This window comes from Gorilla gorilla, chromosome 13, assembly GCF_029281585.2.
Source record: "Gorilla gorilla gorilla isolate KB3781 chromosome 13, NHGRI_mGorGor1-v2.1_pri, whole genome shotgun sequence".
NCBI classification, from domain to species: domain Eukaryota; kingdom Metazoa; phylum Chordata; class Mammalia; order Primates; family Hominidae; genus Gorilla; species Gorilla gorilla.
In genome coordinates, this window is record NC_073237.2 from 100903065 (window position 1) to 100925991 (window position 22927).

Genomic DNA, 22927 nt, shown 5'->3' on the forward strand with positions numbered 1-22927 from the left:
GAGGTCAAGGGTTTGAGACCAGCCTGGCCAACATGGTGAAACCCCTTTTTTTTTTTATTATTATACTTTAAGTTTTAGGGTACATGTGCACAACATGCAGGTTAGTTACATATGTATCCATGTGCCATGTTGGTGTGCTGCACCCAGTAACTCGTCATTTAACATTAGGTATATCTCCAAATGCTATCCCTCCCCCCTCCCCCCACCCCACAACAGGCCCCAGTGTCTGATGTTCCCCTTCCTGTGTCCATGTGTTCTCATTATTCAATTCCCACCTATGAGTGAGAACATGCGGTGTTTGGTTTCTTGTCCTTGCGATAGTTTGCTGAGAATGATGGGGTGAAACCCCTCTCTACTAAAAATACAAAAATTAGCTGGGTGTGGTGGCAGACACCTGTAATCCCTGCTACTTGGGAGGCTGAGGCAGGAGAATTGCTTGAACCCGGGAGGCAGAGGTTGCGGTGAGCTGAGATCACACCACTGCACTCCAGCCTCGGCAACAGAGCAAGACTCCATCTTGGAAAAAAAAAAAGAATAGAAAATGTAAAAAGATAAAAATTGCAGCAATGAAAATATAAATTATTGGGAGAGGCCAAAAGTCTGGAATATTTGTATGCGACCAAAGTTCCATTGTTATCAGCTTAAAATAATCTATTACAACAACAAGATTTTTAAATGTAAGCCTCATAGTAACCAAGAAGCAAAAAATAATAGCAGATATACAATAAGAAAGAGAAAAAAATCAAAGCTTAGCACTCCTGAAAACTACTAAAGCACAAAGGTAAGCAACAAGAGAGGGAAAAAGAAACAAAGAATCTATAAAATGATCAGAAAATGATAACAGAATGGTAGGAGTAGGTTCTTACCTATCAACAACAACCTTGAATATAAATGGATTAAATTCTCTAATCAAAAGACAGGTGGCTGAATGGGTTTTAAAAAAGATCCAACTATATGCTCCTTATAAGAGACCCATTTTAGCTTTAAGGGCACATGTAGACTGAAAAGTAAAGGGATGGAAGAAGATATTCCATGGAAATAGTAACCATAACAATTATAAGTAGATATGCACCCAACATTGAAGCACCTAAATTTATAAACAAATATTAATGAACAAGAACAAAGAAATAGCCAAACAATAATAGCAAGAGACTTCAATACTCTTCTTTCAACAATAAACAGACCAACCAAACAGAAAGTTAACAAGGAAATACTGGATTTCAGCTACACTTTGACCAAATGGACCTAACAAACATATATAGAACTTTTCATCCAACAGCACCAGAATATACCTTTTTTTCTAGTGTGTATGGAACATTCTCCAGAATCTACCATGTGTTAGGCCACAAAACAAATCTTAACAAATTCAGAAAAATTAAAATCATATCTAGAATTTTTTCCTGCTCACAATAGTATGAAACTAGAAATAAATAATAGGAGGAACCTTAAAAATTTTACTAATATGTGTAAATTAAACAACATGTTCTGGAACAACTACTGGATCAAAGAAGAAATCAAAAAGAAAATTTTAAAAATAACTTACAGCCTAGGCAACAAAGGAAAACCCATGTCTACAAAAGTGAAAAACATTAGCCAGATGTGGTGGCACATGCCTATAGCCCCAACTACTTGGGAGGCTGAAGTGAGAGGGTCACTTGAGCCTGGGAGGTCGAGGCTGCAGTGAGCTGTGATCACAGCACTGCACTTCAGCCTGGGTGACAGAGCAAGATCCTGTTTCAAATATATATACACATACATATACATATATATGTGTGTATATATACACATATGTACATATATACATATACATATATACACATACATATACATATATACATGTGGGTATATATACACATGTACATGTATGCACATGTATATATACATATGTACATATGTGTATGTACATATATCTATACGTACATGTGTATATGCGTGTATGTATAAACACATGCATATATACATATAAATATATTTGGTATGTTGCGTTTCCATTGTCATGTGTCTCAGATAGATATAGAGATAGATAGATATAGAAAGAGATATATAAAATATATCCTAGACATATGACAATAGAAACACAACATACCAAATCCATGGGATGCAGCAAAAGCAGTTCTAAAAGGAATGTTTACAGCCATAAATGTCTACTTAATGTAGGCATTTATTCAGAAATGAAGAAAGATCCCAAATAAATAGCCTAGCATTATACTTCAAGGAGCTAGAAAAAGAACAACAAAGTAAACCCAAAATTAACAGAAGGAAGGAAATAGTAAAAGTCAGAACAGAAACACATCAAATGGAAAACAGCAAAAACATATAAAAGTCAATAGAACAAAAATTTGATTATTTGAAAAATTGAACAAAATTGACAAACCTCTAGCTAGACTAAGAAATAGAGGAAAGACTTAAATGAAATGAAACGTGAGTGAAAACATTACAACAGATGTCTCAGAAATGAAAAGAATCATATGAAACTATTATAAACAATTATATACCAACAAATTTAACAACCTAAAGAAAATTGATACATTTCTAGAAAAATATAACATTCCAAGATTGAGTCAGGAAGAAATAGAAAGCTTGAACAGACAAATAACAAATAAAGGAATTGAAAATCATTTAAATCCTCCCAATAGAGAAAAGCAGGAAGATTTCATGGTTGAATTCTACCACATATTCAAATAATTACTACCAATACTTCTTAAACCTTCATCAAATAGAGCTAGAGGGAATACTTCCAAAAATATTTTACAAGACCAGCATCACCCTGATATATATGCCACACAAAGACACTGCAAGAAAAGACAACTATAGGCCAATACCTCTGATGAACATCAATGCAAAAATCCTCCATAAAATATTAGCAAACCAAATTCAACAACACATCAGAAAGATTATGCATCATGACCAAGTAAGACTTTTCGTTGGCATTCAAGTCTGGTTTAACATATGCAAATCAATCAAAGTGATACATCACATTAACAGAATAAAAGATAAAAACCATATGATCATCTCAACTGACACAGAAAAAGCATTTGACAATATTCGTCATCCTTTCTTGATAAAAATCCTTAACAGTTTAGTACAGAAGGAAAGATCTTCAACATAATAAAAGCCACTTATAAAAAAAAAACTACATCTAACATCATAATCAATGGGGCACAACTGAAAGCTTTTCTGTTAAGATCTGGTAAAAGGCAGAGATATTCACTTTCACCATTTCTATTCATTATAGCACCGTTAGTACTGGCAAGTACAGTCAGACAAGAAAAAAAATAAAAGGTATCCAAATAAAAAGAAACAAGTAAAATTATCTCTATTTGCAGATGACCTAATTCTATATGTCAGAAGTTAATCTAGCTAGAACTAACTGGAGCCCCAAAGATTCTACCGCAAAAAGTGTTAGAACTAATAAATGAATTCAACAAAGTTACAAAGTACAAAAATAACATAAAAAATCAGTAGCATTTCTATACACAAATAACAATCTAACTGAAAAAAATCAAGAAAATCATATCATTTATGACAGTATACAAAAATTGAGAAATAAATTTAACAAAGGAGGTAAAATAATTTTATACTAAAAACTGTAAAACATTGATGAAAGTAATCAAAGAAGACACAAGTAAATGGAAAGATACCCCACGTTCATAGATGGGACAAATTAATATTTTTAAAATGTCCATACTACCCAAAGCAATATATAGATTTAACACAATTTCAATCAAAATTCCAATGGCATTCTTCAGAAACAATTATTTTAACTCCTGTTATAATATGGAACCACACACACAAGCGCACACACATGCATGCACACACACACACACACACAGCCAAAGCAATACTGAGGGGAAAAAAGCAGGTTAGAGGCATCACACTTCCTGATTTAAAATGTATTACAAAGCTATAGTAATCAAAACCATATGGTACTTGCATACAAACAGAAAGAAAGATCAATTGAATAAAACAGAGTTCCCAGAACTAAATCCAAACACGTATGTCAACTAATTTTTAACAAGGGTACCAAGAGGACACAACAAGGATTGGGTAGTTTTTCAACAAATGGTGCTGAGAAAACTGGATTTCTACGGGCAAAAGAATGAAATTGGACTCTTACACCACACACAAAATTCAACTCAAAATGAATAAAATACCTAAATGTAAGACCTGAAATCATAAAATACCTAGAAAAGAACATAGGGAAAAGCTCCTCAACATTGGTCTTGGCAATGAGTTCTTGTATATCATACCAAAAGTTCTTACTGCAAAAATAAAAATAAATAAGTGATATTAAATCTAACAAAAAAAACACATTTTTATAGAAAAGAAAACAATCAGCAAAACAAAAGGCAACCTACTGACTGGCAAAAATAATTGCAATTGATAAGGGGTTAACATCCAAAATTTATAAGGAACTGTTGCAACTCAATGGCAGAAAAATGAATAACGTGATTTTAAAATGGGGAAGGAACTTAGACATTTTTTAAAGACATAAAAATGGCCAATAGGTATATGAAAATGTGTTCAACACTACTAATTATAAAGGAAATGCAAATTAAAACACCATGAGATATCACTTCACATCTGTGTGATTGGCTATTATCAAAAGATAAGAGATAACAAATGTTGGCAAGGGTGTGGACAAAAGGGAACCCTAGTTCACTGTTGGTAGGAATGTAGACTGGTATAGCCATTATGGAAAACACTGTGGAGATTCTAAAGAAATTAAAAATAGAACTACCATATGACCCTGCAATCCCTCTTCTGGGTCCATACCCAAAGGAAATAAAATCGCCACCTGGTAGATATCTGTACTACTGTGTTCATTGCAGCATTATTCACAATAGCCAAGATACAGAAACAGCCTAAATGCCCACTGATGGGTAAAGAAAATGTGATGTCTATCCACAATGAAACATTATTCAGCCTTTTAAAGAGAGAGAGAGAGAGAGAGAGAGAGAGATTCTGTCATTTGCCACAACATGGATGGACCTGAAGGACATTACAGTAAGCCAGACATAGAAAAATATTGCAGGATCTTATTCATTTGTGGAATTTTTTTTTTTAAAGAAAGGTCATATACACAGAGATGGAGAATGGAACATTGGTAACCACAGGTGGGAGGAGATGGGATGGAAAAGAATTGGGGAGATGTAGATCAAAGGATACAAAACAGCAGATATGTAAGATGAGCAAGTCTAGACCTACAATGTGAGTACTGAAGTTAATAAAATTCATTGTATTGGGGTTTTTTGTTTAAATAAGTAGATTGTAGCTGTTCTTGTCACACAAAATAGTAACTATGCAAGATGGTTTATTAATCAGCTTCACTATAGTAACCATTTACCATCTATATATATCCCAAAACATCATGTTGTAAACCTCAAACCCCAAAAAAAATTATTTAAAAAAAAGAGTAAGATTTATTTAGATTTTTAAATTCCCAAACAAAAATGTCAAATGCTTTGGCAGAGGAGGGGAAAAGCAGCTAATCTTTAAGCCTAAAAAAGAGAAAAGGAAGTAAAAGAATTTAATAAAATACACTAAAGAGGTCATTAGGTCTGAGTAAAGCAAATATTCACATCAATATTTATCTCTAATATTAAGTTAAAGAGAAAATATATTAGTTGACTAAAGTCTACTTGGAGAATATTGGCAATTCTCTCTGTTTCAAAAGCAATATGTGATCTTATTCATAATGTTTTTCTTGCATAACAATTTCCACTTGGAATGACTTTTGAGTTGTAATATATGGTGATGTTTCTTAAGATAGCATCGCCCCTCTAATTGTATATTCCTATCCCAATTCTGCACTATAAACTCAGATTGTAAGAGTAAATTTTTAATTAATTTTATATATACGGTGGTGATTTCTAGAACACGGTCAACACACCTTGGAAAATAAAAGTTGTTTTTTGTTTATTTTTGGTTTTGCCACAGAGGAAATTCAATTTGTAGCACACATGAAAAGACTGATTCAAAATCCAAATTCAGAATCACCCAGCACTTTGGGAGGCCAAGACAGGAGGATGGCTTGAGCTCAAGAGTTGGCTGACTGCCTGCGGAACATAGCAAGACCTCATCTTTACATTAAAAAAAAAAAAGAAAAGAAAAGAAAAAAAAAAACTGAAAATTAGCCTGGGCAAGGTGACATGTACCTGTGGTATTAGCTACTCAGAAGGCCGAATTGGGGGTTTGAGGGGAATATTGCTTAAGCCCAGGAATTCCAGGCTGCAGTGAGATAAGATCACACCATTGCATTCCAGCCTAAGAGACAGAGCAAGACCCTGTCTTCTAAAATTCAGAATCAAAATTGCAATTCTCCTTCAGAGAAATATCAGCATCATTAATAGGCAAAATAACCTGTTTTATAATAATTTTTTAAGAATGTCTCACAGTTCCTCTTGTCCTCCTGAAATACTTCCTTGTATTTAATTTATTCCTCACACTGACTCAAATTAATATAGGAGATACAGACAAACAACAGACTTAAACAGTGGCTGCAATTTATGACCTGTGTGTCTTTTATATAAGCCTAAATTTTCTTATCCACCTTATAGAGCCATCTGGAGCTAATCCCAGAATGCAGAGAAAATACCATATCCAGAATTGAATCCCCAGGCCCTAACATGCACGTACACAGTGCTGAATACATGAGAGCAGTAATCAACATAAAAATGAAGGCAACACACATATTACATTATTTATAGGCATTATTTAATGAAAACAATTTTTAAAAGACAATTTACATATGACAGCTAGTACACCACATGGGATATGTAATGCATTAATTAAGCAATATTGCCTAACTCATCCATTGTTTTTCTCATTTGCTCTCTGATTCTTGAAATTAAGGACATTAAGCAAGGATTCTGGTGTCTGTATCTGAATGAGGCAATGAGAGACAATTATTTGTTGCACTTGCCACCAGCATTAATTAATGAATAAGAACTTAAAAGATAATATGTAAATTACCTAGTTACCTAACACATTTTATGGTAATATTATGCATTATTTAAATATGACTTCTCATCTCCCCCCTTATCTTTCTCATTTGTCCTCTGAGTTCTGGAAATAAAGTAGTTAATCATAAATTCCTGGGTGGTTTGAATAAGGCACAGAGAGGAGGGAGCATTAGCAGGAAGTGATCAAAGAGGACTGCTAAAGGAGATGAACTCTGAGGGTCAGTTTTCATTTTGCCTGCTCAAGGAAGAATGGGCTACAGATGAACTAAGGGTGGAAAGAGACTAAAAGGCTAGATTTTTATTTAGAGGATGAAAATAAAATATAACGAGACCCTCCCATGAGCCATCTGCTTTCACATAATGCCTCATTTAACCTTTAATGGGCTAATAAAACACTCAAATCTATTTAATTATTCCATGCTATTTAACACTTATGATATGCTCACCTCTGGCCTCAGGGGGATTTCAAATTTTTTATTCATTGTCTCATATTCTCCATTGGAAATATCAGTCTACTTTGATTTTGAGGTGTATTAGGAAATCATATAGGTCAGATCAGCATGGAAGCCAACACAGAGAAAGAGAGAGGTACACTCTAGTCATAAAATGTAAAGGGGAGGACTTCCGATTTCTGTTGCTGTCACTTTGGCTGAATAAGCTCCTATCAGACTCAAGCACCTCAGAAATGACAACTATAAACTCTCTGCAAAATTTTTTAAGAGTATCACTTAGAAGAAGTAACATTTTGGTGTGAGTTTCACATTTTTATGGCTATAGACTGACTAGGCACAGCACAGGTTTGGAAATTCTGATAATAAAATGGCTCTTTATGGACAAACCAGCAGAATTCTGGAGAAACAGCCACCATAAAGTAAGGGAGGAATTCCAGAAAGCAGAGTCCCAGCAGAGGAAACATCAAATTCTGTGTAAAAACTTGCCCCAGTTCTCTGATTGACCCCTGCACCATAAAGGCAAAATCCAGCTAAATACCAATATGTATATATACAGGGATCCCTTGGTATCTATGAGGGATGGATTCCAGGACTCCCATGGATACCCAAATCCATGGATGTTCAAGTTCCTTATATAAAATGGCAAAGTATTTGCACAGAATCCACACTCATTTTCTCATATACTTTGAATCATCTCTAGGTTACTTATAATACCTACTACTATGTAAATGCTACGTAAATACCTGTTAAGCTGTATTTTTAATTCATATTATATTGTTATTTCTATTGGCTTTTGCCTGAATATTTTTGATCCAAATTTGTTGAATCCAAGTTATGTGAAACCCATAAGCATGGAGGGCTGACTGTAAAAACATAAATATAGATATATAGATAGAGATAGAGATCTTGAACTGAGATGTGTATTGGTAACAAAAAGATCAAGTTTGTAGTTGGAGTCCAACCTCATTGCCCCTAAAGCAAAAACATCAAAACCATTTAGAGGAATGTAATGGTATTCAGAGCCTCCACAATATTGTTCTAGGACAACCAGGTTTGCCTGTCATATGGGTAACAGACCAATGCACCGAAACAGTGGGAGTTGCAGCAGAGAAAGAGTATAATGATTGTATGGTAGCCAAATAAGAAAGTGGAAAGGAACTTTAAATCCACCTCACCAAGGAGTTTTGGCCTAGAATTTTTAGGGAATTTTGGCAAATAGGGGGCTGAGGAGCTCATTGCTTAGGGTGTGTGGAATGCAATCTTTAATAAAGATGTAAAAACTACATTTTGGGGCTGAATTACTTCCTCAGAGAGGGTCTTCAGACTGGCTGGCATCGATGGACCCATTGGAATGCAGGATCTGGAAAATATCTCAAAATGGAAAACTTGACATTTCTTAACATTAAAGATGTTATCTACAGAAGTTAGGACCTTATGGCAGGGGCTATGTGACTTTTAAGTAGTAATCAGCTGTACAGAAGTGGGCCATAGAGCAGTCTGGTTAATGCTTTGCTATGTTTCTACTTAAAGCTTATGCTTTTGTTAAACCTAGCAATTTAGTTTTATCAATTTTATTAGGATGGCTTCAATATGACATTCACAATATCTAGGATACTATGTTTTTCTCTAATAAGGGCAGGAATATGTGTGGATCCTAAATCTGTGTAATGGTCTCATTCATGTTATTTTGTTGTTTCTTCACTGTTTCCTCAATTAAAGTAAAAATTTTAAACCAAAGGGTCAGGAAAGTTATTTGAGAAATTCAAGTCTATTTGCAAACAGTCAAGAATAGAATGGAAACTCTAAGAAATTGGATAGGTACACAGTACCCTGAAGCCTATAAGAAAGAAGACAAGGTAAGTGCTAGAGGCTGATGAAGGAATGTAAAACAGGCCTGACTGAGGATTTATCAGCAAGAGATTTACAACTTTATTATCCCCAGTGCCAAAGTGAGCTTTCTAAAGCACCAACCCAAAAACATCAGTTTCTTTCTTATAACTGTTTGTAGATTCTGTTGTCACTGCAGTGATTTAAAAACTTTTCCTCACAACAGAATACTCATTTTCCAAATAAAATATTATGTGGAACCTCAGGGAATATAAAACAGACAAAAGTAGGGACAGGTAGGAGGTTGGGGGTATCATAGATCTGACTTATCAGAATTTGCTCATGTATGTGGTAGCCCTGATTCAGCCTCCTGGACTCCAGAGAACAGAGGGTCATCACCTCAAACCTATAGAGGTATTGACTCAGATTAGCATCTGAAGCCCTGACAGTTTGGCTCCAAACTACCTTTCCAGTCTTCTCTGTCACTGCCCCAACAGTAAAACCCAAGTTCCAACCATTCCAAACTCATAGTAGTATTCCACATCTTGGCACTGTTTCATCTGTCTAGAAAATTCTTGCTTACAATACCAGTAGGAGAACTGCTCTTCCTAGTTTATCGAAGCAGAAGTGCCCTTCCCTTCCTGGGACTTCCCCTTCAAGGGATTTACATATATTCTGCTATAAAAGCATTTAATATACTGCATTGTAATTGTGACCCACCTAAGTCTGTGACCCACTTAAGTTACCCTCATCCTATGGCCAGTCTCAGCATGGTGATACTGCAAAAGAAACTGAATCCATAACCGAATGTCTTAAAGAACGTTGTACATCTTTACTGAGATTATCAAGACGCACTGAGGTAAGGTCACATAAAACCAGCATCAAAGCTTTCCCAAAATCCCACGTAGCTAATTTTTCCTTTTCCTCTAATCCTATTTTTGCTGTATCAATGTAAATATCTTCCCTTCTATCTTTAAAATCTCCAGTATGCACTGGGTTCTTTCTCACTATGTTATTTCTTTTCTAGAGATGGTTCAAGCCCTTTCATATGACAATCAGCTTATTTAAATTATTAAAAATCCAACCATTATTCTGCTCAGTCCAACAAAGACCCAACAAAGAGTCCAGCTTAGAAGGTAGGAGAGAAGGAAAAGCCATAAATAAGTATTCTTTAGTATTTTTGTCTCCAATGTATACGTCAATCTGTATTCCACAAGACTGTGCTCCCTAACCATGTCTTCATTTTCATTTCCAGGTTGTCTTATATTTTTTATATCACCAATACTTAGCACAATGCCTGAGACAAAAATAGGTATTCAGTAAATACTGGTTGCTTGAATAAGTAAATGAGTAATAAATGACTGAATGAATGAATGGAATGCTCATATTCCACAGGAAATTCATGTAATTGCAAAAATACCTAATTCTTACAACAGTAAACCCATTATCACTGCGTTCTCAGAGAACTATGCTATAAAGTTATGTAGAAATAAAGTAAATTTTTTGAATCATTTTAACAGTAATGTTTTTCACTCAAAGACATCATTGCTCATCTATTGAAACACAAGGCAGGCCATATTTCCCCATCATCTGGGTTATCTGCACAAAGTCTCACATTGCCTTAGACACCTCTGCACAAAAGATGGCTTGCCAGTTTGCAGCCACAAGGAAATCATCCCTAGGAAAAATAGCTTCATTTTTCCATTTCTCTCTCTATTACATATATACAGGCTAGGTACCTAATACCTTACAGTGTTCCCCCTTTACTTCTACATGATCAAATCTACTTCATTCTGAATTATTAACTGTTGAAATCATATAGCATTCTGATTTTTAGCAAGACACTTTCTACTTGATCTTCCCAAGAATGGTGTAGATAGGGGATAAAAGATTAAGTTGGTAAAATGGTACTTTCTCTTAGATTATAGAATTTACCATTCAAGGAATAAACTAAACTCTGTTAGCCATGAGAAGGAAGGTGGTTTGGATGAGAATCCTTTTACCCATAAGTTTCTGTCCTTTTCCTTAACTCTGTCATGAAGAGAAAAGGTAACTCAGTCCTGGATTTCCCTCTTTCTTTTAAATATTAGGAAGAGAAAAATGAGAATTTCGGGAATTAGTGGAATCATCAACCCTCATATTTATTTTGGAACCTCCGGGTAAGAGCTAGCCCTACATTCAGAGTAAAATACTTTTAAGATAAATAAAAAAGCATTTAAATTCCTTCCAAGAAGCATTTTTGACACAGTATACTCTTCACAGCTGCCTTCACGTCTTTGTTCCTCAAACTATAGATAAGAGGATTAAGCATAGGTGTCACCACTCCATAGAACAGGGAGATGATTTTGTCTGTGACTTGTTCTTTGTCTGCACTAGAAGAGTCTTTAGCCTTGGGCTTTGCATACATGAAAAGGATGGTTCCGTAGAATATAATCACCACTGTTAGGTGGGCAGAGCAGGTGGAGAAGGCTTTGTGCCTTCCTTCTGCAGAAGGAATTCTCAGGATGGTGGAGAGAATAAAAACATTTGTAACAAAAATAAAAAGTACTGGCCCTACAAGAAAAATCATACTAGCAACAACCATGCTAATAATATTTATGGAGATATTAGCACAGGCCAATTTTAAGACAGCCAAGATTTCACAAGTAAAATGATTAATGACGTTATCTCCACAGAAAGGAAGCCGCATTGCAAGGGAGGTTTGCAACACAGAATTGGTGCCTCCTCCAATCCAGGACCCAGCAGCCATGGACATGTATGAAGCCTTGCTCATGATGATAGGGTATCGTAGAGGGTTACAGACGGCCACATAGCGGTCAAACGCCATCATACTTAGAAGGACACACTCTGTTGCTCCCATAGCAAAAGAGAGAAACATTTGCACTCCAAAACGTCAAAGGAGATAGTTTTCTTTGACGTTAAGAAGCTGCTGAGAAATAGTGGAATAGATGAACTAGTGTAGCAGATGTCCAAGAATGATAAGTTACTGAGGAAAAAGTACATGGGGGTGTGCAAGTGGGTGTCATAAACACTCACAATGATGATGACTCCATTTCCCAACAGGATCACCAAATACATACATAGGACCAGCACAAAGTAAATGGCCTCTAGCTCTGGGTAGCCAGAAAGCCCCAGCAGGACAAATTCTGTCACGAAAGACTGATTAGAGTTTCCCATGCTAATATTTTCTTTCACCAACAGGAATTCTGTAGTGGCTGGAATGTGTGTGGATCTTTTACAGCAGTGTCTGTAAGAATCATTTGCATTCTTGAATGGCTTCCCTATGGGTAATAAAGACCTGTAACTGGATACACAAATAGCACAAGAAAATGTTACAGCCCTCTAAGTTAAGATCAGTTAGACTTTCAGACTTCATGAAGGAGTCCCCAGCTCTCAAAAAGAATATTCTTGTTAAAGAATAGATTAAAAACACATGCAACTGAGTTAGAATTATGAATCTCATTTGCATTATAAATTTAAATTATTTTAATACAATGTTACCATATTTTGACCAAATAATCCAGAACAAATAGAAAATGTATGATATGTATGATATGTACTAGCCAGCAGATATCTGACCATTTTAACCAACATTATTATCTATAACCAAACATTTTTCTTCACACTATGTTATACCTAACAAAATTTCTGTTCTTCAGTTACTAAAACAAAGTTATATGTGAAAGTTCTGCTTCAATGGTAATTTAATCTTAATTGCAGAAGAGTCTTGTGGGCTAAAATAAATAGAAAAGACATTTTTAGGAAAAAGGACTTTTGGTTATTCCTAATTTAGGACAAATATGAATACCTGAACTATCCTCCTAAGAATATTGACTAGAGAAGAAGTATTACTCATAAAATAGTAAAGGATAAAATTATTCTTGTTTGTCTTTTTCAATACAGATTAGGAAATCTTTCTAGGTCACCCTATTGTTCTGCCTGATATACACAATGGATAAAAAGTTGACCTCAGAAAAACTCTAGTGTACATTTCTCAATCTATAATCAAACCATAAATAAATGTATAAATTAAAGAATTTCAGTAACGAGGGATTTGCTTTTTTACCTCTAAGTATGAGAAAATACATATTGCCTTCTTCCTGCACAGAAGTCAGCTTCCTCTGCTCTAACAGCTGTTCTGCTGATCTTCCTCTCACTGCATATTTGGAAATATCCATGATAATGAGAGGTAGGTCACTCAAAAAGCTCTTAAACATAGCAATTTTCTATAATTATTTGTATCCTTATTTGATGTAATATGGAGTATTTCTATATTTAAATGCCAAAACAGAAGTCCTACTTTTTTAAATCAGATTGCTAGCCTCATATGTTCCATCTCAATAACCTCACAAAGATAACTAAAAGAACTATCTGCTTCTCAGTTCTCATTAAAATCAAGTAGCTGGCATTGCTATTGTAAAAGCCAATTAATCATTGGCAAAATAGAAACTAGTTCTAGTAATGATGAAAGCTGGGGCTCTTGGCAGTCTTTTCACTAGCAGAGGATTCTTCAAAAGACCAGCCAATGAAGCACCAAAGCAACTCAAAGTGTTTGCTGCTTTGAGGATGCTTCTAATCCCAAAAGTAATTTAAACCTCACAATGTGGATTGGACAGAATTTTAAAACTTTCTAGTACTTTTGGGACGAAGTCCCTCAGAAGCAATTAAAACAAAGTTGTTAATAAAATTTAATTAAAGTTTAACTCATAAAACAGTAACAATTATTCTAGCTTTACATTCTCTGGGAAGAGCAAGTTGAGGAATGCTACCCAGGTAAAACAGCCAAGACATGGAAATTAGAATTCACTATATCTGATGGAGAGATGTAGCAATAACCTGTGACGCTTAATGCAAAATGATGCTTTGTTCTTAATAAATGAACTGTTAATCACATTTATTTTGACCATTAATCCTGGAGTCTCAGAATCCATAAGCTTCATACTGGTCTCATTGGCCCCTCTAAACAGCCATAATCACATGCACGGTCATTTTAATTTTGTTCACTCATACCCTCTGTTCAAATATATATGCAATATCCCAACCTCATTTAACCTGTTCTTTAGTTATATCCACACTAGCATGGCACAACATGAGTCCGACCACGCAACAACTTCCATGAGTGAGCAAGCCTTACTTTACCTTTTTTTTTTTTTTTGAGACAGAGTCTCACTCTGTCACCGAGGCTGCTGGAGTGCAGTGGCACAATCTGGGCTCACTGCAAGCTCCGCCTCCTGGGTTCACGCCATTCTCCTGCCTCAGCCTCACTAGCAGCTGGAACTACAGGCGCCCGCCACCATGCCCGGCTAATTTTTTTGTATTTTTTGGTGGAGACAGGGTTTCACCGTGTTAGCCAGGATGGTCTCGATCTCCTGACCTCATGATCCGCCCGCCTCGGCCTCCCAAAGTGATGGGATTACAGGCATGAGCTACCGCACCTGGCCCTTACTTTACTTTTTAACAGGAAAAGAAATTCTGACTTGAAGTAATTCTTTATAACACTTATTATGACTATCTTTTGAAATGAATATCAACCCTTAAAGAATTCAGTTATTTTACACAGATATGACAAAATAATCTTTCAGCATAGAAACAAGTGGGATCACTATGTGTAGTGTTAAAAAGAAGGGAATAAAACTGGACAATGGTGCTCTTTTTTTGTCAGTGGACAATATTTTTAAAAAGTTATTGAGCAAGAGATGTAACATAATCCTGAAGAATGGGTAAACTACTTATGCCATGAAAAATTGGTATTATACGCTTCAACAAATCAAATTTGAAATAAAAAATTCTCAGAGTTGTTAACTTTATGCAAGGACATGTTCAGTATACTGGTTCGTAAGGCAGATGTTGGGCATGTTTTCTCACTAATCAATACTCAATGGACAAAAGAATTAAACAGGTCAAATGTGACACTGTAGAAGCTATACTATAATGTAAATGGAGGATAGAATGTAACTGCAAAACAACTTATAAGCAAACTCTGCAAAACAAAAAAATGTCAAGGAGAGCCAAATCATTATAGAAATATAATTAACAAGGTATGTAATATAGATGCTTATATTTATTTAATTTTTTTTTTGAGACAGGGTCTCATGCTGTCACCCAAGCTGGAGTGCAATGGCACAACGACAGCTTACTGCAGCCTTGACCTCCCAGGCTCAAGTGCTCTTCCACCTCTCTTCTTCCCGAGTAGCTGGGACTACGGACGTGCCACCATATCCAGTTAATTTTTGTATTTTTTGTAGAGATGGGGTCTCACCATGTTTCTCAGGCTCATCTCGAACTCCTGGGCTCTAGCGATTCTCCCATGTCAGTCTCCCAAAGTGCTGGGATTATAAGTGTGAACCACCACACCCGATCAGATGCTTATAATTTATTACAAACAACAAATACATTTTTAATATAAGTATTATCAATGCAATATTTTTATTTTATCCCAGCATACATATGCAAGGAAATTAGAAATAACTCAAATTTAACTGTGTCATGTATTTTTAGTTGCTAATCTGGTAACCCTAACTTACTGTGACCAAGACTCATATGGCATTCAGTCCAAGCCTGATTGCCCCAACCAGCATCACTGTCAGTTCCAACCACTCGCAGGCATTGGAGAGAGTATGAGACCCAGATCTCTGGGCATTACTACTCACAATAATACTGTCAGACAGTACTATTTTCAGAACTTTCAAATGAGAAACAGAGAATATTCAGTCTTTGTCTGTTTGGGTTGCTATAAACAAAATACCAAAGACTGAGTGGTTTATAAACAACAGAAATTTATTTCTCACATCTCACAGTTCTGGAGGCTGAGAAGCCCAAGATCAAGGTACCAGCAGATTCAGTATCTAAATAGGGCCCATTCCTCATAGACATCTGTTTCCAATGGAGCCTCACATGAAGGAAGGGTTGAGGAATTTTCTGGGATGTCTATTCTAAGGGCAGTATTCCTATTCACGAAGGCTATACCCTCATGACCTAATCCCTTTCCAAAGGCCTCACTTCCTAATACCATCACCCGGGGATTAGGGTTTCAACATATGAATGGGAGGGGGGACATAAGTATTCATTCAGTCAATTGCACAGTGTATTTTGCTAAACCATTCTAGTGGATACAAGATTATAACATTATTTGTTGTCTCAAATGTACCTAGCCACCACTTAAATATCACCTACAGCTGCAACCCTCCATCCCTCTCCATAATAGTAAGAAAAAACAATTAAGATGAACTTATAGGTTCTCATGATGAAGTACTGCTCTTCAATATTTCCAAGCCCTAGTCTATCATCTCATCTTCTCTCTGATTTTATTCAATTCAGTAAACATTAACTGAAGCCTCCCTTGTTCCAGGAACTATGTGCCTGCTTCGGCCTTAGATCTCATGAATTACACTAATTCCCTGCCAGATACTATAGCCTATTATAAGAATGGCAAGCCAGTGTCTAGGGTCTCACTATCTTGGGTCAGCTCCCCAAATGCCACCTGTCTATACTCCAAGCAGAACACTCTCTGAATTCTTTCTTCATATTGCTCTGCCTTATGCTGTACTCACACATCAATCCATGCTTTTCCTTTAAGTGACTGGCGTAGGCTGCTTGAATTTCCCGTCAAACTCCTAGGTATATGGTATTCAAATGCCTTCTTGTCCCTCAGGAAGCTGCTATATCTGTCCATTTCATTTTGTCTAAAGACAAACTAATAATATATGAATAATTAAGTACCTGGTACAAGCCTCTTCTTTTCCCTAAAATAGCTTACTTCACTAAACTATGGCTATATTTTATCTAAATTGTGAATAAAAATTTTATTTCATGTTATGCCTAGAAAATTTTGTTTCAAAACCTTGAAGTTAGATAAGGGTAATGTTGTTTTGTTTTTTTTTCTGGTTTTTTTATTTGCTTGTTTTGTTGTATTTGAGACAGGGTCTCGCTCTGTCACAGAGGCTGGAGTAGAGTGGCTCAATCTCAGCTCCCTGCAACCTACACCTCCCAGGCTCTCTTGATCCTCCCACCTCAGCCTCCCAACTAGCTGGGACTACAGACGTGTGCCACCATGCCCAGCTAATTTTTTATATTTTTTGTAGAGACGTGGTTTTGCCATGTTGCCTCAGCCTCCCGAAGTGCTGAGATTATAGGCATGAGCCACTGTGCCCAGTGGTAATGTTTTCTTACATTTTTAATGAATGAGCACAGAACCTCATCTATCTCCTCAAACTAAAGTTTATCAAAATAGTTAATATTAGCTATAATGCAGCTACATCATGATCAGTATATTTCCTCTGTCAATCAAGAGAGTCTCTGTCACAGGCTCATTATGATTCTCTTTCTTGCTTGTATCCTGTCTGTTTCCTAACAGGTGGGTTTTGTCCAGATTGTAAGGATAGTAAAAGGCAGCAAGTAAATACCAATTAGTCCGTGATATAAGGAAAAGAACAAGGACATAAAATTGGAATCGGTTAACTAGAATTCAGGTGGGTTATTTCCAAAGCCACATAGTGGAAAGATCAGGGTTGTGATTAGAAAAACACAGAACTACAGATTAATAAATATTGTTGAGCTAGCCAGATACAGAGGAATGGGAAAGACAAAAATGGACAATGTAACTTAACTCAGTTGAAAAACAAGTTTCAGTGTAAGTTCTGTTTCTTAATAACTTTTTAATCTAATTAATCAATCATTCAATAAACAAATCTTTTGCTAGTTTGCTCTTCCTAGAAACTAGAAATATATTATTTAAAAAATAATAAAGCATTAATTATTAGAAATAATAAAATCATATCAAGCATCTTCTTGGACCATTGGAATGAAATTAGAAATCAATATCAAAAGGAACTCTGGAAACTGCACAAGTATGGCAGCACGCAGTGGCTAGTGCCTATAATCCCAGCACTTTGGGAGGCCAAGGTGAGTGGATCACCTGAGGTCAGGAGTTCAAGACCAGCCTGGCCAACATGGTGAAACCCCATCTCTACTAAAAAAATACAAAATTAGCCAGGCATGATGGCATGTGCCTGTAATCCCAGCTCCTGCTGGGGCAGGAGAATCGTCTGAACCTGGGAGACGGAGGTTCCAGTGAGCCGAGTTCGCGTCATTACACTCTAGCCTGGGCAAAAAAAGCGAAACTCCGCCTCAAAAAAAAAAAAACTGCACAAGTATATGGAAACTGAGCAACTTCCTTCTGAATTACTTTCAGGTAAACAACAAAATTAAGGCAGAAATCAAAAAATTTTTTGAAACAAATGAAAATAGAGACAGCACATACCAAAATCTCTGGGACATAGCATAAGCAGAGTTAAAAGGAAAGTTTATAGTGGTATAAACCTACATCAAGCAGATAGAAATATTTCAAATTAACAGCCTAACTCTGCACCTAAAAGAACTAAATAAACAAGAACAAACTAATCCTAAAGCTAGCCAAAGAAAAGCAATAACTAAAATCAGAGCAGAGCTAAATGAAATTGTGACCAAGAGTACCATACGAAAGATCAACAAAATTAAAATTTCGTTCTTTGAAAGGATAAACAAAGTTGATAGGCCACTAGCTAAGTTAACCGAAGAAAAAAAGAGACAAAATTCCAATAAGCGCAATCAAAAATGAGAAAGGTGACATTACATTGAATACCACAGAATTAACAAAAGATTCTCAGAAACTACTATGAACATCTCCCTGAGCACAAACCAGAAAACTAAGAGGAAATGGATACATTCCTGGAAACATACAACCTCCCAAGACTGAATCAGGAAGAAATTAAAATCCTGAACAGACCAATAAGAAGTTATGAAACTGAATCAGTAATAAAAAATCTACCAAACCAAAAATAGCCCAGCACCAGATGGATTCACAGCCAAATTCTACCAGATGAACAAAAATGAGCTGGTTCCAATTTTACTAAAACTTTTCAAAAAAATTGAGGATACCTCCCTGACTCATTCCATGAAACCATTATCATCCTGATATGAAAATGTGCAAAGGACAGAACAACAACAACATATTACAGGCAAATATCTCTGATGAACATAGATGTAAAAATCCTCAACAAAATACTAGCAAACTGAATCCAGCAGCACATCAATAAGATAATTCACCATCATCAAATGGGTTTCATTTCAGAGATGCAAGGATGGTGCAACCTACACAAACCAATAAATGTGATTCACCATTTAAACAGAATTAAACACAAAAGCCACATAATCATCTCAATAGATGCAGAAAAAGCGTTCAATAAAACTCAGCAGTGCTTCATGATAAACACCCTCAACAAACTAGGCATCAAAGGAACATACCTCAAAATAATAAGAGCCATATATGACAAACCCACAGCCAACATCATTTCTCTGGTGAGGACTGCGCCTAAGAACTAGAACAAAATAAGGATGCCCACTCTCACCATTCCTATTCAATGTAGTACTGGAAGTCCTAGCCAGAGAAATCAGGCAAGAGAGAGAAATAAAATGTATCCAGAGGTAAAAGAAAAAAAAAGAAAGAAAATATATCCAAATAGGAAAGAAGAAAGTCAAATGATCTCTGTTCACTGATGAAATGACACTGTACCTAGAAAACCCTGAAGATTCCTCCCAAAAACTCTTAGACATGAAAAACAATTTCAGCAAAGTTTCAGGATACAAAATCCATGCACAAAAAATTGATTTCTTTTTTATACACTAACAACACTCAAGCTGAGAACAAAATCAAAACTCAATTTTATTTATAATTGCCACACAAAAAATTAAATACCTAGTAATATATTTAACCAAGGAGTGAACGACCTCTACAAGGAGAACTACAAAACACTGGTGAAAGAAACTGTAGATGACACAAACACATGGGAAAATATCCCATGCTCATGGATAGGAAGAATCAATATCATTAATTAACTGTATTGCCCAAAGCAATATACAGATTCAATGCAATTTCTATCAAATTACCAATGTCATTTTTCACAGAATTAGACAAAACAATTCTAAAACTCATGTAGAACCTAAAAAGAGCCCAAATAGCCAAAGCAATCCTAAGCAAAAAAGAAAACCTGGAGGCATCACATTATCCAACTTTATACTATAAGGCTAGAATAATCAAAATAGTATGGTACTGATACTAAAATAGACACACAGACCAATGGAACAGAATAAAGAACTCATAAATAAAGTCATACACCCACAACCAATTGATCTTCAATAACATTGATAAAAATAAACAAGGGAGAAAGCACACCCTATTCAATAAATGGTGCTGGGAAAACTGGCTAGCCATATGCAGAAGAATAAAACTGGATCCCTACCTCTCACCATATACAAAAATTAACTCAAGATCTATTAAAAATTTAAATGTACTACTGAAAACTGTGAAAATTCTAGAAGAAAACCTAGGGGAAAAACTCTCTTGGACATTTGCCTAGGCAAAGAATTTTTGTTTAGCACCTCAAAAGTAAATGCAACAAAAACATAAATAGACAAATAGGGCATAATGAAACTAAATAACTTCTTCACAGCCGAAGAAACAATCAACAGAGTAAACAGAAAACCTACAGAATGGGAGATATTTGTAAACTATGCATTTGATAAAGGACTAATAGCTAGAATCTATAAGGAACTTAAGCAAATCAATAAGAAAAAAATTTTTTTCATGAGCAAAGGACATGAACAGACATTTCGCAAAAGAAGTTATACAAGTGGCCAACAAATACAGGAAAAAATAATCAACATCACTAATCATCAGAAAAATACATATTAAAACCACAATAAGATACCATCTCACATCAGTCAGAATGGCTATTATTAAAAGGTCAAAATATAAGAGATGTTGGTGAGGATGCAGAGAAAAGGGAACATAAATTAGTTCAACCCCTATGGAAAACAGATGGAGATTTTTCAACGAACTAAAAATGGAACTACCATTCAACTCAGCAATCCAGTTGTATCAAAAAGACACTTGCACTCATATGTATATCACTGCACTATTTACAACAGCAAATTCATGGAATCAGGTGTCTGTTAACAGTCAATTGGATACAGAAAATGTGCCACATATACACCATGGAAAAGAATGAAAACCATAAAAAAGAATAAAAGCATGTCCTTCACAGAAACATTGATGGAACTGAAGACCACTGTCCTAAGTGAAATAACTCAGAAGCAGAAAATCAAATACCACATGTTCTCACTTATTAAGTGGGAGCTAAACAATGGGTATACATGGACATAAAGATGGAAAAAACAGACACTGGGGACTCCAAAAGGGGGAAGGATGGGAAGGGATGATGGTTAAAAAACTACCTATTGGGTACTATGTTCACTATGTGGGTGATGGGTTCACTAGAAGCCCCAAACCCCAACAATACACAATATACCCACAAAATAAACCTGCACATGTACCGCTGAATTGGTAATAAAATATTTTAAAGAGAAAAATAAAATAACATAAAAAATAATAAGACACTCAGGAGCTATAAAAAACAACTAATATGAAATAAACTTTTTTTTTTTTTTTTTTTTTTTTTGAGATGGAGTCTCGCTCTGTCACCCAGGCTGGAGTGCAGTGGCGCAATCTTGGCTCACTGCAAGCTCCGCCTCCCAGGTTCACGCCATTCTCCTGCCTCAGCCTCCGGAGTAGCTGGGACTACAGGCCCCCACCACCACGCCCGGCTAATTTTTTTTTTGTATTTTTAGTAGAGACGGGTTTTCACCGTGTTAGCCAGGATGGTCTCCATCTCCTGACCTCGTGATCCGCCCGCCTCGGCCTCCCAAAGGGCTGGGATTACAGGCGTGAGCCACCGCGCCCGGCGGAAATAAACTTTAAGGTACGTTTTTTTCAACAGAGTACCACAAGTGGTCTCAAAGTCTTCTGTATTCAGGTGTTACCCCTTCCTTTAGTAGCCCAATTGTGATAATCTAGCCTTTATTTTTCATGAATGCACATAGTTTATACTCCTTGCAAAATATTGCTCAGGACTTTTATATTTTCCTAGTTGTTGGTTATTTTTTTCTCCAGCCTGATTGATATTCCGTGCTTCTCTATCATTTTTCTCTGAAAATCTTATAATTACTTTCTCATCTTATTTATTAATAAGTTCTTTACAGTCCATTTTGCTGCACAAAGAGTATATACAAGTACCTTTAAAAACATTTACAGGTCAGGCACAGTGGCTCACGCCTGCAATTCCAGCAATTTGGGAGGCCGAGGCGGGCGGATCACCTGAGGTCAGGAGTTCAAGAGCAGCCTGGCCAACATGGTGAAACCCCGTCTCTACCAAAAAATACAAAAAATTAGCTGGGAGTGGTGGTGGGCGCCTGTAATCCTAGCTACTCGGGTGGCTGAGGCAGGAGAATCGCTTGAACCCGGAAGACGAGTTTGCAGTGAGCCGAGATCGCGCCATTGCACTCCATCCTGGGCAACAAGAACGAAACTCCGTGTAAAAAAAAACAAATTTACATACATTCCAGGGACTGTCGTTTTTAACACACTACTTGGCCTGAAAATAAGATAAAGTGATGCCGTAAAGAAAAGATTTTAATACTGAATATCACTGCTGCTAATATCTACTAGACATGCTACCTCACAAGGGCCTCTCAACGCCATTTCCCTCTTCAGTTCCTGGCCAGCCACCGTGTTGCTGAGTCCTCTTCGTTTCCTCCTTTTACAAGCATTGGGGTTAACCCAGTAAAAATATATAGGTACATAACTTCAAA

The 22927-nt window shown here is 36.1% G+C and overlaps 1 protein-coding gene and 1 pseudogene across 8 annotated transcripts in view; both read right to left on the reverse strand.

Moving 5' to 3' along the window:
• The window catches only part of LOC101150014 (olfactory receptor 13C9), a 219929-nt gene that overhangs the window by 117507 nt on the left and 79495 nt on the right, over positions 1-22927 (reverse strand). The gene's annotated exons all lie outside the window — the stretch shown is intronic.
• On the reverse strand, positions 11460-12421 carry LOC101152922 (olfactory receptor 13C7-like; annotated as a pseudogene).